The sequence below is a fragment of the Bubalus kerabau genome, chromosome 9 (assembly GCF_029407905.1).
Source record: "Bubalus kerabau isolate K-KA32 ecotype Philippines breed swamp buffalo chromosome 9, PCC_UOA_SB_1v2, whole genome shotgun sequence".
NCBI classification, from domain to species: Eukaryota; Metazoa; Chordata; class Mammalia; order Artiodactyla; family Bovidae; genus Bubalus; species Bubalus kerabau.
This window is the reverse complement of record NC_073632.1, coordinates 93,676,775-93,695,792: the sequence shown is the minus strand read 5'-3', so window position 1 is coordinate 93,695,792 and position 19,018 is coordinate 93,676,775. Positions and strand designations below refer to the sequence as shown.

The 19,018-nt window shown below is 41.7% G+C and overlaps 1 pseudogene; it reads right to left on the bottom strand.

The window, feature by feature from the left end:
* Nucleotides 1-15,749: 15,749 nt before the first annotated feature.
* Nucleotides 15,750-16,140, bottom strand: LOC129619466 (60S ribosomal protein L35a-like; annotated as a pseudogene).
* Between the last annotated feature and the right edge of the window lie 2,878 nt (nt 16,141-19,018).

Sequence of the window (19,018 nt, the reverse complement as noted above, 5' to 3'; positions counted from 1 at the left end):
TTTTATTTATTTATTCTATTTTGGCTGCGCTGCATCTCTGTTGTGGCACGCGGGCTCCTCTACTTGTGTCACGTAAGCCAGGTTGCCTTGCGGCACGCGGGATCTTAGTTCCCTGACCAGGTGACGAACTTGCGTCCCCTGCATTGGAAGGCAGATTCTTAAAACCTTCAATGGGCTTTTATATACATGTGTGTCATTTGAATCCTTGAAAATCTGCTGAGATGGGAAGAGTAGACCTCTTTCTTTTACAGACAAGCAAACTGAAATTTAGAGAGGTGAAGAGGCTTGATCGAGGTATGATTAGAAGCAGAATTGTGGAATTGGTGAGATCTGCCTTACCTATTCTACTACTTGCTTATGCTTCTTTGCTTTTTAATAGCTCACCAGCTGTCCTAGACTCCCTTTAAAATTAAAACAAAACCAGAGTTTTGGTTGCCTAGAGCTTCCCTTACATCAGAATTGTTATTAATAATACTACGAATAACAGCCACATCAGCAGCTAACATTGGGTCCTTTCTACACATTGCTAAGTACTCTGCCTACATTATCTAATTGCCTCAAAGACTCCATAAGGTGAGTTATTATTCCCATTTTACAGATGAGGAAACTGAGGCTTAAAGACTAAGTGACTTGCCAAAGGTCACATTCCTATGTAGCAGTCTTCTTATTTCATCTAAAGCTCTTCCTATTTTCTTTGCAGCCCACCAGATTTTGGCAAATGGCAGAGAGGAAAAGAATCTGATAAAGTAATTCAGAGAAAGCCATTATGGACAATTACAGATTTCCTGAATCATATTCCCACTTCTAATGTGGAGATCAGATTTTTTTAAGAAACTTCGAGAGGCCACCATTCAAAAATGTGAGTGTTCAGTTTAATAGAAGAATCATGGGTCACAAATTCTTAAGTTACCTGTTTTGTCTGCTGCCTGGGTTAACGCTGCCTTTCCAGAGACAGTCCATAATACACTGACAGCATCTGAAGGCTTGAGCCTGAGTCCCAAGTGCTTTTATTAGCTGTGGGGTCTTGAGCCAGTCACATCCAGGATGTGGCTTAATGCTCTGAGAGAACCAGATCCAGTTGGAAAATGAATCAGTATTCTCATCTTTCTTTTTCTAAGGTTTCCAAAGTAGTGAACTTATTTTCTTGCCCTGGATATGGCTGCTGTTGTCACTGTTGCTCATATAAACCATTATTATTGTTACTATATAAATAAAATATATGATACTAGATGCTATACAATAAAATGAAATATACATTATACTTAGAAATAAAGTGCTTTGTATGGTGCTTGGTAGAGAAAGCAAATATCCTGGACATCATCACTGTTGTCATCATCATTAAATTTATTATTTCTCCATTATAGTTAATCACTAATAGTACAGAAAACTTACAGAAATACTCATAGGTGGCAGTGACTGTACATTTATTCCTTTATATGTACAGAACATGTTTTTCTTATTTAAGTGCCCAGAACTCAAAGTAAGCCAAGTCAAGAATCAGGTTGCCTAAAAGTTCAAGAGGCAAGCACCTTCTGTTTAGCTACGAAAACTCTTTACAGAAATTAGGTACTATTTCCTGATGCTATGGAAAGAGAAAAAGCTGTAAAAGAACAGAATCTCTTTGTCCCTCCAATTCTGAAGATTATCATCCGGTGTGGGGATCCTAGCTAACTTCCTGCAAAGTTATAGTTACATAAAGATTGAAGAGAAATTATTCTTTTAAGTATACTATAAAGAGAATAAGGCTACTAGCTCAACTGTCAGAAGCTTATCCAAAATCACTGTGGATGGTGACTGAAGCCATGAAATTAAAAGACGGCTGCTCCTTGGAAGGAAAGCTATGATAAACCTAGACAGTGTATTACAAAGCAGAGACATTACTTTGCCAATAAAGGTCCAGATAGTCAAAGCTATGGTTTTTCCAGTACTCATGTACGCATGTGAGAGATGGACCATAAAGAAGGCTGGGCGCCAAAGAACTGATGTTTTCAAATTGTGGTGCTGGAGAAGACTCTTGAAAGTCCCATGGACTGCAAGGAGATCAGATCAGTCAATCCTAAAGGAAATCAACACTGAATATACATTGGAAGGACTGATGCTGAAGATGAAGCTTCAATACTTTGGCCACCTGATGCAAATAGCAGACTCATTGGAAAAGATCCAGATGCTGGGAAAGATTGAGGGCAGGAGGAGAAGAGGGTGACAGAGGATGAGATGGTTGGATGGCATCACTGACTCAATGGACATGAGTTTGAGCAAGCTGCTGGAGATAGTGAAGAACAAGGAAGCCTGGCATGCTGCAATCTATGCTTCAGGTGGAGCAGTCAGGAAGAGAAGACATTCAAACTGGAAGAATATGAAGTCAGCTATTACGTGTGGGAAGAAAAACTTTGCAGGCAAAGAAGGTTGTGAATGTGAAGTCTCTAAGGTGAGGAAAAATGCTCAGTGGAGTTGAGAAATTGGAAAAAGTCAAGTATAATTGGAGTGGGGAGAGCAAGGGAGAGGGGGTGTGACATGAGGTTATTAGGTGATCAGGGCTGGACCACACTGCCCTCTGGACCATGGTAAGGAGTATGGATTTATTTTAAGTCCAGAAGAAACCACAGAAGAATTTTAAGCAGAGAAGCAACATGATCTGATTCATGTCTCCATGTAATTCCTATCATGTGTGGAGAAAAGACACTGAAGACAATGATGACCTTTATCTTCCCCGCCAATGCTTGTTAAAAAAGCAGAAATTATCAAGTAATCTCCCCCTAATTTTAAAGCAATCTTCCTTCACATTTCTGGAGGAACAGTAGTTCATCTACATTCTAAAGAGGATACTAACAGAAACAGCAAGCTCCAACCTGCCTAGCTGGGGACAGTAATGCATTTTGCAACACTTGGTCAAAATTAAAGATAATAGAGTTATCTTTCAAATTGCAGTCAGTGATGTGCATGTCATTAGGTCTCTTCTTCATCAGAGAGGAGCACTGAGTTGAAAGTGAGCAAGATCTAGCCATATTCAGTCAGTTCAGTAGCTCAGTCATGTCTGACTCTTTTTGACCCCGTCGATTGCAGCAAGCCTGGCTTCCCTGTCCACCGCCAACTCCTGGAGCTTGCTCAAAGTCATGCCCATTGAGTCGTTGATACCATCTAACCATCTCATCCTCTGTCATCCCCTTCTCCTCCCACCTTCAATCTTTCCCAGCATCAGGGTCTTTCCCAATGAGTCAACTCTTCGCATCAGGTGGCCAAAGTATTGGAGCTTCAGCTTCAGCATCAGTCCTTCCAATGAATATCCAGGACTGATTTCTTTTAGGATTGACTGATTTGATCTCCTTGCAGTCCAAGGGATTCTCAAGAGTCTTCTCCAACACCACAGCTCAAAAGCATCAATTCTTTGGCACTCAGCTTTCTTTAAAGTCCAACTCTCACATCCATACATGACCACTGGAAAAACCATAGCTTTGACTAGACGGATGTTTGTCGGCAAAGTAATGTCTCTGCTTTTTAATATGCTGTCTAGGTTGGTCATAGCTCTTCTTTCAAGGAGCAAGTGTCTTTTAATTTCAAGGGTACAGTCATCATCTGCAGTGGTTTTGGAGCCCAAGCATGTCACTGTTTCCATTGTTTCCCCAAATACTTCTATTTTCCATGAAGTAATGGGACTGGATGCCATGATCTTTGCTTTTTGAATGTTGAGTTTTGTTTTGTTTTTTTTTTATAGACACTTTTTATTTATTTATTTTTTTTACTTTACAATATTGTATTGGTTTTGCCATACATCAACATGAATCTGCCACGGGTGTACATGTGTTCCCAATCCTGAACCCCCCTCCCACTTCCCTCCCTATACCATCCCTCTGGGTCATCCCAGTGCGCCAGCCCCAAGCTTCCTGTATCTTGCATCGAACCTGGACTGGCGATTCATTTCTTATATGATATTATACATGTTTCAATGCCATTCTCCCAAATCATGCCCCTACTCCCTCTCCCACAGAGTCCAAAAGACTGTTCTATACATCTGTATCTCTTTTGCTGTCTCGCATACAGGGTTATCGTTACCATCTTTCTAAATTCCATATATATGCCTTAGTATACTGTATTGGTGTTTTTCTTTCTGGCTTACTTCACTCTGTATAATCGGCTCCAGTTTCATCCACCTCATTAGAACTGATTCAAATGTATTCTTTTTAATGGCTGTGTAATACTCCATTGAATGTTGAGTTTTAAGCCAGCTTTTTCACTCTCCTCTTTCACTTTCATCAAGAGGTTCTTTAAGAGCCATATAGGACCCCATTAAGTCCCAGCTGGAGGATGAGGAATCTTGTGCTTCTTCATTTTGGACAGGTAACAGTAAACAAAACGAACAGGTGCCCACCCAGGATCACTTCCATCATAATAGAACTCTTAGCATTCCTGATAAATAAAAAAGTTAAGACACTCAAACTCTACCTGGGCCAACTCAAAAATATGTCCTCCATCATCATGTAACCTTCTTTTTCCATTGTCCAGACAGGAGCAGGAAAGCAATAAAATTCCAACTCTCTTTATCCCAAACTCTCTTTTCAGGTTGCAGTTCAACGCAAAGCGTATTTCTATGGCTGAGTTATGAACTCCAAAAATAGAGGCTTGTCATGGAAATGTAGACAGACGCCTCACTGCAGCCGCGCTCCTGGGCACTGCCACGGTCATCGGTTTTAATGAGAGCTGTTAATACCACCTCCATCAGAATGGTTGCCCTGGGCTGACTTTCTGGGCTGTGCACAGGTGCTCTCGGCCAAAACTGTAATGTAGGTTATTACATTATCAATGAGGCACAGATGTGCTTTCTGTCTGAACTCAAGGTGGTGTTCCTGCCAAATGCATAACTCTTTCAGTGGGCTGGGGTCTGTTTGTATCAAAATGTCGTTCTAGCTCAGTGAACCTGAGAAGCACCTTCTGCTTCTCCAGGACAGGAGTTTAGAAAACACGCTTAAGAATGCGAGAAGGCTGGGTTCTCAAAAGGCAGGTACAGGATTTCTTAAGAACATGAAACTCAGCCTGACACCTTCTGCTTTTTCAGTGAAAGCTTCAGCCACTTCATGTTCACTCATTGACTCAGGAGTTTCTTGGGCTCCCACCCTGTGCAGGTATCCAGAAGAAGTCAGAGATGATTCTGCCAAGGACTTTTGCCCCCAGTTTTAGTGAAAATGTTAGTTGCTCAGTTGTGTCCAACTCTTTGCAACCCCAGGGACTGTAGCCTATGAGGCTTCTCTGTCCATGGGATTCTTCAGGCAAGAATACTGGAGTGGGTAGCCATTTCCTTCTCCGGGGGATCTTCCCAACCCAGGGATCAAACCTGGAACTCCCACACTGCAGGCAGGTTCTTTACCATCTGAACCACAATATACTGCAAATATTTCTGCCATTGCTGATTTTTTTTCTTCCAACTTCTTCGGAATTGTCTCTTAAGGCTTGGGTCTCCGTTGCTGTTCCCTGAGGCTCTAGTCCTAGCATTTTGGTGTTTTTCTACAGAGCTGAAGGTTTAACTTAATTGCACATCTCCAGTGGCGTGTCCTTTTTCCTAAGCTTGAAACTTCCATTCACTGAGCTTTTTGTTATTCAACTTGGTCCCTGGGATCTATCTGACTTCAAGCCAGATTTTTCTTAAAGCTGGCAGCTCCTGCAGTTAGCCTAGCATCCTACCCTGGCTCTGCCAAAAACAGTGTGGATGCCTGGGTGCTGAGAACTGGCTTTGAAAAGTACCCAGGGGCCACCACCAACGGGGCATCACACCTGCCTATGTTCTCAATGTGAAGTCAACCTGTCAGGAATGGAATGGTGGCACAGGGAGAAAAAAGGTTTCTCCTCCACACAGGAAGGAGTGGGGTTTGGATCAATCCTGACCTTGAAAGTGACATTGCCTTACTTGCTGTCCAGAAAAATTGTTCTCTTACACAGAAGCTAAATGGTGAGAAAGGAGATCAGTACACTGGCCACCATGCAGCCTCCTTGCTGTCATTTCAGTTTTTTAAGCATAGAGATGGATACAAGGAAGAACACTGGGAAGTGTGTGTGTGTGTGTGTGTGTGTGTGTATCAGAGAAAGAAAGAGAGAAAGAGTTTGGAAAAGCATGCAGTGTTTTGTTTTCCTGGGCATCTGAGAGCACTCAGTTGAGGAAAACCTGAGACCAGTGTGATCAGGACCTACCATTATCCATTCCTCTGTCCTTCAGCTTTTGCATTCCTCTGGACTGATAATCAAAGATGACAGAGGCTCCTGAAGATAAATGGGCGCTCTTCTTCCCATTTCCTTTCCACCCTGCCCCCCGCCTCACTTCGGATCTTCCCCCACACCTCTACTAATGCCCAATCCTCATCCGACTGATGCCAAACGGCAGTGGCAGCATGAAGGGGTGCCTGGTGGCATGAGCCCTGCTGCCTGGCCTCTCGACCCCCAGGGATGTGGCTGCTGCTGGGGACTGCAGGACTGTCATTCCTGCCATCCGGCTCAGAGCCCCAAAGATCCGGGCCAGCTGCAGTGCCCTGGTGGTGTGGTAGCTGTTCTACATGGCTGGCCTCGTTAGGAAGTGAATCTCTTGACAGGCAATTTGCCGCTGCCACCTGTATCCAGAAATCTTTTGCTAAATCTGTGAAATGCAGGCAACCCCTTCTCTTCTCCCAGGCTTCGTTTTCACGACATGTTCTGCCTCTACTTAATGTACACTGCCCTGTTGGCATTTCCATTTGGCACTTGAAATATTCTGATTGCCTCTGCTTTCTCCTAGGCAGGTTAGGCACATGTTTTAGAAATGGGAGGAAGGCAAGGACATAAGGGACCCAACAGGTGACAATGGAAAGTAATGGCAAACAGATACGCTTCTGACTCAGGAAGACTTGGGTGGCGCTGCAAGTCCCTCCAAGAGAATCTGAATTTGGATGAAATACACAGGTGGAAGGACTGACTGTCTGTATAGGGATTTATCATCAACGCTGCTCTCAAATGTCAGGTAGAAGTCTTCCTGATGATTACCTCAATGGTAGAAAATTTGGATAACACATTAATATCTACAAAGCACTTTTTAGGACCTCTACCAACTACCAGACAAATTCAAAAACAAGGTACATAAGAAGCTGATTAATGTTATTATATATGTGTGTGTGTGTGTATATATCAGATCAGATCAGTTGCTCAGTCGTGTCCGACTCTGCGACCCCATGAATCGCAGCAGGCCAGGCCTCCCTGTCCATCACCAACTCCTGGAGTTCATGGAGACTCACGTCCATTGAGTCAGTGATGCCATCCAGCCATTTCATCCTCTGTCGTCCCCTTCTCCTCCTGCCCCCAATCCCTCCCAGCATCAGAGTCTTTTCCAATGAGTCAGCTCTTCGCATGAGGTGGCCAAAGTACTGGAGTTTCAGCTTTAGCATCATTCCTTCCAAAGAAATCCCAGGGCTGATCTCCTTCAGAATGGACTGGTTGGATCTCCTTGCAGTCCAAGGGACTCTCAAGAGTCTTCTCCAACACCAGTTCAAAAGCATCAATTTTTGGCACTCAGCCTTCTTCACAGTCCAACTCTCACAATCCATACATGACCACAGGAAAAACCATAGCCTTGACTAGACGAACCTTTGTTGGCAATATATATATATATATATTTTTTCCATATATATATATATATATATGAAATTAAAAGATGCTTACTCCTTGGAAGGAAAGTTATGACCAACCTAGATAGCATATTCAAAAGCAGAGACATTACTTTGCCAACAAAGGTTCGTCTAGTCAAGGCTATGGTTTTTCCTGTGGTCATGTATGGACGTGAGAGTTGGACTGTGAAGAAGGCTGAGTGCCGAAGAATTGATGCTTTTGAACTGTGGTGTTGGAGAAGACTCTTGAGCGTCCCTTGGACTGCAAGGAGATCCAACCAGTCCATTCTGAAGGAGATCAGCCCTGGGATTTCTTTGGAAGGAATGATGCTAAAGCTGAAACTCCAGTACTTTGGCCACCTCATGCAAAGAGTTGACTCATTGGAAAAGACTCTGATGCTGGGAGGGATTGGGGGCAGGAGGAGAAGGGGACGACAGAGGATGAGATGGCTGGATGGCATCACTGACTCGATGGACATGAGTCTGAGTGAACTCCCGGAGTTGGTGATGGACAGGGAGGCCAGGTGTGCTGCGATTCATGGGGTTGCAAAGAGTCGGACATGACTGAGCAACTGATCTGATCTGATATATATGTAAATAATGTATAAGCTGTATCCTAAGAGTTTTTTTTTGGGGGGGGGAGCAGGCAATTATAACATGTAAGTTATGTGCATGCTAAGTTGCTTCAGTCATGTCTGACTCTTTGCACCCCTATGGCCTATAGCCTACCAGGCTCCTCTGTCCATAGGATTTTCCAGGCAAGAATACTGGAGTGGGTTGCCATGCCCGCCTCCAGGGGATCTTCCTGACCTAGGATTGAGCTCACGTCTCTTCTGTCTCCTGCATTGGCAGGCAGATTTTTTATCACTAGCGCCACCTGGGAAGCCCTAATGTAAGGTAAGTGACATTTAAAAATAATTTAGATTCAAAATAGAACTCTTTTCCATATACTATTTCATAATTGAAAAGTTAAAGTTCTTCAAATTTCATGAAAATTGAAAAGAACATTATGAAAGTGGTATCCTCTGATTTCTAGTCTTTAAATATTTTCAAAAGACATATTTCAAATATATGCACATATTGTATTTAATTTTGGACTTAAAAAGTCAGTTCTTAAGTATGCTATTTTGTTCAGAAATTAAAAATGAGGGAAATAAAAATTTAAAAACCAATCTCTATAAGACATTGAAAGGGTATTAGAATGATGAAAAGTGTCTTAATCTTTAAAAGATCTTATCATTTCAACTGAAGTCTTCCCCCTGCTGATAAGGTTTGGGTCACTAGCAGTCTTTCCTGGCAGTCCAGTGGTTAAGACTCAGCTTCCATTGCAGGGGGCTCGAGTTCAATCCCTGATTGAGGACCTAAGATCTTGCATGTGGCATGGTATGGCCAAAAAATTAAAAAATAAAAAGGTTTGACTCACTCTTGGTGTAAGAGACACCATCAGTAAGATGTAAAGACTTCTCCACGATGGGGAGTCAGTTCTCAGTCAAATTTTTGCCAGCCATTTCTTTTTCTCCATCAACCTTATGATTCATTAATGCAGTTAATAAAAATGCTTTAAGTCAAGTGTGTTCTGGATGTACAATGATGCGTAAGAATAGTTTTATTCCATCTTACAGAGTGAAGACGGACAGACAGTCAGATAAACAACAGCAGTGGAACCAGGGTCAGAGTGGGAGGAGAAGTGTTATAGGGCCTTCAACAGGAGCAGCTCACCCACCCCTGGGTATTGGTGAGAATGGTAGGGGAATGGGGACATTGGCCCTTACTCTGAAAGAAGAATCCAGGAGAGATCTGAATTTTCTCTCTGCTCACACAGTTCATATGAAATTTGAGGACAGTTTACACAATTGGCATTGGCAACCCCATCCATTCCTAGAATTCTGTCTTAACCCTAGAACCAAGGAACACCCTGAGTGTGGTGGATTAACTTTGGTTCTGTTTAATTTTCCTAATCATACCCATTGGTCTTGAATGATTTCAGCTCCCTTGGAACTCATGTTGTCCCACTTTGAGTATAAACATCACCCCCCATCCTTGCAGACAACAATCTTTGAGTGCCGTCCAGTTATAACACACAGACAGCCAAGGTAACAGCGGCAAATAGAAGTAGAGAAAATACCAAGATGTTTGCATTGGGACATGGTTACCATGAAATGAGCAAACATTTAATTTTGTTTATTGAGGTCAACGTGAAAGCTGTTGAATCTCTTATAACAACTTTGTGACATTTGATGCATGCCTTTCTGAAACACCTCAAACTGAGCTTGTTGCTCTGAAATGTCAGAATGTTCTATTCTGGTAAGCAGTCAACTCGTATTGAGTTCTCCTTTTGTGCAGAATGCCGTGAAGTGTGGCTGAAATGTATAAGGGGAACGAAAGAGGATACAATGAACACTGGAAGCTGTGAGTCAGTAGACAGTGAAAACAATCTGAAAAGGCTTTTTCTGGTTTTGCTTGATTTCAGACCTGAATTCATGAACAAGGGGGAGAAGACCACCCATACTTTCTATGAGTGTGTTACTTTCATAATCCCCTTCTCAACGCAAGGGGAGGAATTTTTGCCTCCTGAGTGAGGTAATCTCAGAAATGGCAGCCTGAATCTGTGATGAAGCTGTGTACCATCTCAGACCAAGGCAGGGACCTGCTTAACTTTAAGGCCAGGAAGCCTTCAGACAGGGCTTAGAAGAAAGGCAGGTCAACAATCTCAGGCCTCAGGCCTCTTTTCCATTTACATTTGATGTGGGTATGTTGACAAAATAAAATATTGAGAAATCATGGGAATTCCCTGGCTGTCCAGTGGTTAGGACTCCGCACTTTCAGTGCAGGAGGCATAGGTTTGATCCCTGGTTGTGGAACAGATCCTGGATGCTGCATAACACAGCCAAAAAAAACAAAACAAAACTGAGAAGTCATAATTATATAGAGGATAAATGAATAGCCTTTGGAGTTCTGAGATTTTAACCAAGGCTCCACTGTGATCAACTCCATGACTTTGGGCAAGTCGACCTCTGTGAGCCTCGGTGTCCATATCTGTTAAATGGGGGTAATAATATCTACTCAGGTGTTTATTGTGAGGATTAAATGAGATAACTAACATATAAGTCACTTAGCATAGGGCCCAGTCTAGAAAAGTTTAATACATGTTAAGCTATTACTATCCATAATTATGTCAACTCTATAGAAATAAAATCAATGCTTTAATTAGGATTCTTTAGTTTGTTAATTTCCCAAATTGCCTAGTCTAAGCAGAAAGTTATGTGCATTCTAAAAAATTCAACACAGGAAAACCAAAGACTCATTTATTAATTCAGTTAATAAGCATCTATGGAGCATTTTCTATGTGCTCAGCCATGGGTTTGCCACTGAGGGTGCCGGAATAAAAGTAACAGTTCCCATTTCCTAGGATCTTAAGTCTAGTAGAGCAGGTCAATAAATAGACTGACAATGACCGTGTGGCAAGTGTGCTTAATAAAGCCAGCTTGGCAGACCTATGCTTAGAAAACACAGAGCTCCTAAGAGAAGAGCACGTCAGACCAGAAGGATTACATGGTGATTCCAGTCTAACATGCTCATTCTAAAGGAATGGAAGAGGGAAGTCAGAAACACAGGAGAGATGACAGCAGGCCCTGCCTCATACCCTGCCGAGTTCCCCGCCTTAGAAACTCTTTTCTGCCTGGGCTGGGAGGTCGCTCTTTGGCCTTTAAGATAAATGCTGGCCTTGGACAGAAGCTTAAGGGGCCAGTCCTCTGTAACTCAGGTTTAAGCCAAGTTTGCAGACAGGGCAGCTTTGACCATATGCACCTGATCTGCTGCCCTGAATGCTTAGCATCAGAGCTAGGCTCTTTCTTCCCTGCACATCTTTTAAAACTCTAATCTTGGCTCTGATCTCCATGCTTATGGATGGGATCCAGCTACCTCTTAAAGACTTTATTAATGACCTTTTTTGCTCTGGGTGGGTGTCGGTTTGTTTGCTTTTGATAATAGCTTTATTGAGATATAATTCACATATATACAATTCACTCAATTAAAATGTACAATTCAGTGACTTTTAGCATATTCCTAGCTCCACCATCACCACAATCACCTTCAGTAAATTTCATCACCTGAAAAACCAACATTTGCACCCCCTAGCTGTCACCCCAATCCTCCTATCCGTCCAGCCTCTGGCAACCACTAACCTACTTTTAGTCATTATAGATTTGCCTGTTCTTTGCCTGTGAGATGTTCTGGACATCTCACACAAGTGCACATTATGGCCTGAATTATAACCCCCTAAATTCATATGGTGAAGTTCTAACCCCTCAGTGTGACTGTGTATTTGGAGGCAGGGCCTTGAGAGGTAATTGTGTTTGTGTGTTAGCTGCTCAGTTGTGTCCAGTTCTTTGCGACCCCATGGACTGTAGCCCACCAGGCTCCTCTGTCCATGGGATTCTCCAGGCAAGAATACTGGTGTGGGTTGCCATGCCTTCCTCCAGAGGATCATCCCAACCCAGGGATTGAACTCAGGTCTCCTGAATTGTATGCAGATTCTTTATCATCTGAGTCATCAGATCAGATTAGATCAGTCACTCAGTTGTGTCCGACTCTTTGTGACCCCATGAATCGCAGCATGCCAGGCCTCCCTGTCCATCACCAACTCCCGGAGTTCACTCAGACTCATGTCCATCGAGTCAGTGATGCCATCCAGCCATCTCATCCCCTGTCGTCCCCTTCTCCTCCTGCCCCCAATCCCTCCCAGCATCAGAGTCTTTTCCAATGAGTCAACTCTTCGCACGAGGTGGCCAAAGTACTGGAGTTTCAGCTTTAGCATCATTCCTTCCAAAGAAATCCCAGGGCTGATCTCCTTCAGAATGGACTGGTTGGATCTCCTTGCAGTCCAAGGGACTCTCAAGAGTCTTCTCCAACACCACAGTTCAAAAGCATCAATTCTTTGGCGCTCAGCTTTCTTCACAGTCCAACTCTCACATCCATACATGACCACAGGAAAAACCAGAGCCTTGACTAGACGAACCTTTGTTGGCAAAGTAATGTCTCTGCTTTTGAATATGCTATCTAGGTTGGTCATAACTTTCCTTCCAAGGAGTAAGCGTCTTTTAATTCCATGGCTGCAGTCACCATCTGTAGTGATTTTGGAGCCCCCAAAAATAAAGTCTGACACTGTTTCCACTGTTTCCCCATCTATTTCCCATGAAGTGGTGGGACTGGATGCCATGATCTTTGTTTTCTGAATGTTGAGCTTTAAGCCAACTTTTTCACTCTCCACTTTCACTTTCATCAAGAGGCTTTTGAGTTCCTCTTCACTTTCTGCCATAAGGGTGGTGTCATCTGCATATCTGAGTTTATTGATATCTCTCCCAGCAATCTTGATTCCAGCTTGTGTTTCTTCCAGTCCAGCGTTTCTCATGATGTACTCTGCATATAAGTTAAATAAGCAGGGTGACAATATACAGCCTTGATGAACTCCTTTTCCTATTTGGAACCAGTCTGTTGTTCCATGTCCAGTTCTAAGTGTTGCTTCCTGACCTGCATACAAATTTCTCAAGAGGCAGATCAGGTGGTCTGGTATTCCCATCTCTTGAAGAATTTTCCACAGTTTATTGTGATCCACACAGTCAAAGGCTTTGGCATAGTTAATAAAGCAGAAATAGATGTTTTTCTGGAACTCTCTTGCTTTTTCTATGATCCAGTGGATGTTGGCAATTTGATCTCTGGTTCCTCTGAGTCATCAGGTAATTAAAATTAAATGGAAACTTAATGGTGGGGACCTAATCCAACAGGACTGGTGTCCTTATAAGAAGAGGAAGGGACACCAGGGCTGTGTGTGCAGAAGAAAGGCCATGCAAGGGCATAGCGAGAGGACAGTAGTCTGCTGGCCAAGCAGAGAGGCCTCGTGAGAAACCAGCTTGCCAAGATCTTGATCTTGGACTTCTAATCTCCAGAACCATGAGAAAATAAACTTCTGTTTAAGCCACTCAGTCTGTGATGTTTTATTACAGCAGCCCTAGTAGACTAATGTAGTAGATTGATACAACATGTGACCTTTTGTGTCTGACTTCCTTCACTTAGAATAATGTTTTCAAGGTTTAATCCATGTTTTAAGATATATCAGTACCTCATTCCTTTTTTGACAACAAATAATACTCAACTGTGTGGCTAAACTACATTTTGTTTATCCATTTTGATGGACATTTGGATTATTTCAACCTTTTGACTGTTAACGAGTAATGCTGCTATGGACATTCATGTATAAATTTTTGTGCAAACATGTTTTCATTTATCTTGGGCAAATGTATCTTGGAGTAAAATTTACAGGTCATATGGGAACTCTATGTATAACATTTTAGGAACTGTCTAACTGTTGTCCAAAAGGTCTACACATTTCACCTTCTCACTAGCAAGGAATGAGGGCTCCGAATTCTTCATATCCTTGTCACCATTTGTAATTGTCTGTCTTTTTTATTATAGCCATCGTAGTGGCTATAATCAGCTCTGAATATTCATTGGAAGGACTGATGCTGAAGCGGAAGCTCCAATACTTTGGCCACCTGATGCGAAGAGCCGACTCACTGGAACAGACCCTGATGCTGGGAGAGATTGAGGGCAGGAGGAGAAGGGGTTGCAAGGAGTCGGACACAACTTAGTGACTAAACAACAACAGCAGTGGGTATAAAGTGGTGGTTCATTGTGGTCTGGGTTTGCACTTCCTTAATAATGGGCAATGTTAAGAGTCTTTTCAGGTGTTTATTGCCGTTTGTGTACCTTTTTTGGAGAAATGTTTGTTCAGATCTTTTGCCTTTTTTTAAAGAGCAATTAAGTTTTTTAGCCATTAATTTTTAATTTGACTTTTTATTGTTGAGTTGCAATTATTCTTTATATGTTCTGGATACAAGTTCCTTATCAGACATAAGATTGGCCAAACTTTGTTCATTCTGTACATTCTCTCTTCACTTTCTTGACGGTATCCTTGGAAGCACAAAAGTTTTCATTCTGATGTATGTCCAGTTTATCTAATTTTTCTTTTGTTGCTTATGCTTTTGGTGTCTTATTTAAGAAACCACTGCCAAATCTAAGGACATGAAGATTTACTCATATGTGTTGTTCTAACAGTTTTACCATTTTAGGTCTTTTACCATTTAGGTCTTTGATCACTGTTGATTTAATTTTGTATATGGGGTGAGGTAAGGGTTCAAGTTCATTTTTGTGCATGTGGATATCCAGTTATCTCAGCATTATTTGTGGAAAGACTATTCATTTCCCCATTGAATTGTCTTAGGAATTTTATTAAAAATCAATCATAAATTAAAAATTTATTTCTGGACTATCAATTCTATTCCATTGATCTATATGTCTGTTTTTATGCCAGTACCATTGCTATTATTGTTGTTCAGTCACTAAGTTGTGTCTGACTCTTTGTGACCCCATGGACTGCAGTACGCCAGGCTTCCCTGTCCATCACTAACTCCCAAAGCTTGCTCAAACTCATGTCCATCAAGTCACTGATGCCATCCAACCATCTCATCCACTGTCATCCCCTTCTTCTCCTGCCTTCAATCTTTCCCAGCATCCGGGTCATTTCCAATGAGTCGGTTATTCACATCAGGTGGCCAAAGTATTGGAGCTTCAGCTTTAGCATCAGTCCTTCCAATGAATATTCAGGAATTATTCCCTTTATGATTGACTGGTTTGATCTTGCTGTCCAAGGGACTCTCAAGAGTCTTCTCCAACACCACAGTTCAAAAGCATCAATTCTTTGGTGCTCAGCTTTGTTTATGGTCCAACTCTCACTGATAATTGTAGCTTTGTAGTTAAGTTTTGAAATTGAGAAGTGTGAATACTCGAACTTTGTTCTTATTTTTCAGGATTGTTTTGGATATTGTGGGTTCCTTGAAGTTCTCTATGTTTTTGAAGGGTCATCTTTCTCTGGTGGCTTGCCAGGATTTATCTGCTCACTGAGGCATCTGGGGTTGACCTGCAAATATGCCGTGTGCTGATACCTATATGCCTCAGCATTACTTTGCCTGAATAGACTTTTTCCAGCCCCAAGAGCTGGATCTTGTTAATCCAAGTTCTTCTTCCTTTTTTTTTTTAAATAGGACAAATCCACACTTTTATTTATTTTCAATATGTTTAAATCCTCAAAGGGTACAGCATCACAAGGATTTTGTGTCCAATGTCCTTAGTGGGAAGGTTGCTTTGGAATTTGGCACGAACCATGCCACTATTTCCATGAGCTCGATTTATCTTTCTCCAGATTACTCTGGTTTTGGTAGGTTTTCCACCAGGAGTTACTGTGTTGTTCTTTGCTTTGTACACATAAGCACATCTCTTGTCTAGATAGAATTAACTTTTATCTCGAGCATATACATCTTCAATTTTCAGGAGAGCAGTGTGTTCCCTCTGGTTCCATAGATCCCGTTTAGAGCCAGCAAAAATGGCCTTGGACCACAGCCTTCCAGACATATTTGTCGTTTTAGAAGTCCTGTTCCCAGCAGGCCTCCACAGGGTCCAAGATGGCTGAAAGAGCTTAATCCAAGTTCTTGATGGATATCTTGTCAGGGAGGAGATCTAATTCCAAGCTGAACTCTGGTTTCAAATAAGATTGATAGATTTGGTCTAATGGTTCACTATAGAATCCTAAGAATTAATTAGGTATGATGGACAGCTTAAGTGTAGTCATGTTATGGATGTTGTTTTTAAATTATAAAAATAAGGAATTCCCTGGCAGTACACAGGTTAGGACTCTGTGCTAAGGGAGGAAGCAGTTTGGATCCCGCAAGCTACATGGTGCTACCCCCCAAAATTATAAAAGTAATGTTGTCATATCCTAAAAAAGGTAAACAGTTAAAAAGCCATAATCCTTTTGTTAAAATTACAGTATAATTAAAGTAAAATTATGACAACCTAGACATAAAGTAAAAGTTATGACCAATCTAGACAGCATATTAAAAAGCAGAGACATTACTTTGCCAAGAAAGGTCCATCTAGTCAAAACTATGGTTTTTCCAGTAGTCATGTACGGATGTGAGAGTTGGACTATCAAGAAAGCTGAGTGCTGAAGAATCGATGCTTTTGAACTGTGGTGTTGGAGAAGATTCTTGAGAGTCGTTTGGAACACAAAGAGATCCAACCAGTCCATCCGAAAGGGAATCAGTCTTGAATATTCATTGGAAGGACTGCTGCTGAAGCTGAAGCTCCAATATTTTGCATCAGGCCACCTGATGCAAAGAACTGACTCATTGGAAAAGACCCTGATGCTGGGAAAGATTGAAGGCAGGAGGAGAAGGGGACGACAGAGGATGAGATGATTGGATGGCATCACCGACTCAATGGACATGAGTTTGAGTAAACTCCAGGAGTTGGAGATTGATAGGGAGGCCTGGCATGCTGCAGTCCATGGGGTTGCAAAGAGTCAGATATGACTGAGCAAGTGAACTGAACTCAAAGTAAAATTATAGTATCAATGATCTAAGGTATTACTGTAGATAGTAATACATTGGCTTCCCTGGTGGCTCAGCAGTAAAGAACCCTCCTGCCAATGCAGGAGACGTGGGTTTGATTCCTGGGTCAGGAAGATCCTCTGGGGAAGGAAATGGCAACCCACTCCAGTATTCTTGCTTGAAAAATCCCATGGTCAGAGGAGCCTGACAGGCTACAGACCATGGGGCCACAAAACAGTTGGACATGACTAAGTGTCTAAACAATAATTCCTCTGTAGATAGAAGTTTTTGTATCATTTTTGGAAATTAACTTGAGAATTCTGCTAGGAATTTTTGGGGTATCTATTCTTTCCCTTATGGTTTGAAAAGTCCTTCACATTTTTTGTTTTTTATTAGGCCATACTGTGCAGCATGTGGGATCTTAGTTCTCCCATCAGGGTTCAAACCTGTGGCTCCCTGTGTTGGAAGTGTGAAGTTTTAACCACTGGACTGCCAGAAAAGTCACACCACTCACATTTTTGTAGACATCTGTGTTCTTAGTTGCTCAGTCATGTCTGACTCTTCGTGACCCCATGGACCGTAGCCCTTCTGTCCACGGGGATTCTCCAGGAAAGAATACTGGAGTGGGTTGCCATGCCCTCCTCCAGGGGGTCTTTCCAACCCAGGGATTGAACCCACATCTCCCACATTGCAAGTGGGTTTTTTACCATCTGAACCACCAGGGAAGTCCTTTTGTAGGCGTAATCAAGCAAAAATCATACTTTGGGGTTAGGAAGAGTTTGTTCCATCTTAAGTGTACATTCACAGGAATATATTTACCTAGATTTATTTTGAGGTTAGGCTAAGATTTAACATGTGGTTTGTCTTTATATTGAACTCTTTCCTCTCTAAAAGCATATGTGTATTTCCAAACGCATCATTTCATCCTTAGAACACTTGTTAAGGCTGGCTACAAATGTTCAGGTTCAATCGATTTGGCTTCTGAGTCATTGAATAAAACATGTCACACCATTTATTAAAACCTGGGCTCTGGCAATCCTGATGCTCAGATTTTCTTCAGGTTGACCAGCAAGGGGCACTAAAGCCTAGCATCTCTTCCCTATTCCCTCCCAACAACATCAGAGGTTTCAGTAAGAAAGTAATTGGGAATGAATCTGGGAGCTGTGCACTTTTATAGTCAGATCAAAACAGTGGTGGCAGTCTCTTTGATTTTTTTTTTTAAGGATATTGATATTTTTTAAATGAGAAAAATTCTGATTGGGTAAAAAGACAACAGAACAATTCCAAATATAGAACCACTCTTTGCTTACAAACCTTAATTCTCCTGTCTACTCAATACTATTAGGTAAACCAGCAGAATCCTGTCATTGCTTTTCTATGAATTACTGCATTTTTTCCATCCAGAGAACATAATGGCTTAGCCGCATAACGGTTCCTAAAAGGATGAACTACTTGATGTTACGGTGACAAGCAATTATTACAGAAGCCTACCGGTTGGTCATTTTTTCCCCCTTCCCTTTAAATGTTGCCTGCCTATTTATTTCCATCAGCTAGTAAGGATGACTCTTTTATTGTTTCAAATAAAGGATGTCATCTATATGCTAGGCACACATTATGAATAATTCCTTGTCATAACAAGACATGAATGTCCTTCAGAGACTGACATGAAGTTACTGGAGCTGTTTAGTATTTGGTAATGGGCTTTTCTTTTTAATTTTAGCTTTGATCCATGCTTAATCACCTCAAGGTATTGAAATACTAAGAAAGACAGCATTCAGTAATTAGTTCACCAAGCTGGAAGCTAAGACCCACTATTCTTTCATTCTAAATCAAAGAAATAGTTTCTGGAAGCTCAGTCCCCTTATCAATATTACAGAAATGATGCATGTAAAGTTAATTAATTCACAATTAATGTTCAATTACAGGTCAACCAATGTATAATACTCTGATTTTTTTCTC